Source organism: Camelina sativa, chromosome 11 (assembly GCF_000633955.1).
Source record: "Camelina sativa cultivar DH55 chromosome 11, Cs, whole genome shotgun sequence".
Taxonomy (NCBI): domain Eukaryota; kingdom Viridiplantae; phylum Streptophyta; class Magnoliopsida; order Brassicales; family Brassicaceae; genus Camelina; species Camelina sativa.
This window is the reverse complement of record NC_025695.1, coordinates 44,277,409-44,279,008: the sequence shown is the minus strand read 5'-3', so window position 1 is coordinate 44,279,008 and position 1,600 is coordinate 44,277,409.

The window sequence follows — 1,600 nt, the reverse complement described above, 5'->3', positions numbered from 1 at the left end:
AAGAAGTTTCGGATTTAAAGAAAAAGGTGGCAGACAAAAGAGTGAAGCAAAGTTGACAATTGGAAGTTGCAAGCGTGAACATGAAACTGATGTCTTATCATTTATTCCACGCTTAACTGTGTTTTTTTTTAATTGTTACGGTATGTTATAATCTTAATATTTTTAATTTTGGATCAGTCATTAACAATAATAATATACTGTATGTGATGATGATTCCGTAATTTGTAAATAATAATATATACTATATGGAGTAAGTATATAAGTACGTATCCGACAAACCAGAAACAGTTATCTCCAGTCGACTGTTGTTTTCTTCTAAATTTTGTTGAAGGTGTAAAGATTTAGATGATCCATAAACTTTACATGTTGGCTGAGAAGATAAATTAAGAATAGAAGACATTTCGATTTTGTAAGACTTGGGATCTCTTGTGGCGACTTTTAAGAACAGGCTTTCTTAACGGGGATGGGCTTTGAAGTATCGGCTCACCATCTTTTTGTGTTCACTTAAAATTTGAGTTTCTGTTTTATTCTTTGTTTGATCAAATTTCATTCTTATCAAACTAAGATTAGTAGTATATACGATTAGTTACAATAAATTTAAACTAAAACTAATGAAATTACACAATAAATTTGTGAACAAGAAACATTTTTGAAGATATAATGAAGCTTACAAATTTTATTGCTTTTTCCATATATAACTTTCGTTCTTAAGAAGTTAAAAACGATTTATCAATATTGATTATATTTGATAAATCCAAGTTAATTTCTTAATATATAAGCCGATTAATAAATAAAACATAAGAGATCAACAGGTTGACTAAACAAATTAAAAGAAACAGTCGTTGTTATCATTCGTGTCTTTCAAGATATCCGATAAAACTAACAACGCGATTAAGAAAACATATAAGCAAGTCTTCGCCCGCAACGTTGACTGACCCATTCTTTTCTTTAGTTCTTATTTCCCCTTTCAGCCTTTCTGTATAAGTTATTTCCGGTTAATCAAATAACATGTGTTCAATATTAAAAAAACTCACATTTTAACTAGAGGCGTCTGGTTGAATCTGTAAAGAAAGTAACACATAAGTTAATTGGTACGTTGCTAAAATCTTTAAATGTCATTCTCAATTTAACTCGAGTTCGAATTCCCGTGCAGGGACCCTTAAAACATATATGATTTGTAAATTGTAACTGGTAACCACTAGAACATATAATATACTCGAATATACGATCTTGTGCATCTACTTGCACACCACTTCTCTTTTAGAAAATTCAGAGAAAAAGATAAGACGAATTTTAAAATCTCACTCGCTATACCATATTGATACGCCTCAATATTGGTACGTAAACTTCCAATCAGTTTCATATTCCTATGTATATCTATACATTATAATAATTAAAAAACTATGTGTTATACAGTTTTCTTTGAAAAAATTGCGTAGAACAAGAGGCTGCAGCCGTCATTACCCGTGTCTATATAAGACCCTTACTTTTTTCAATTACAACATAGTTCAAAAACCGCACACACACACAAAAGATCCATTTCTAACTCAGAGAAGAAAAGAGAGAGAGAGAGAGAGAGAGAGAGAGAGAGAGAGAGAGA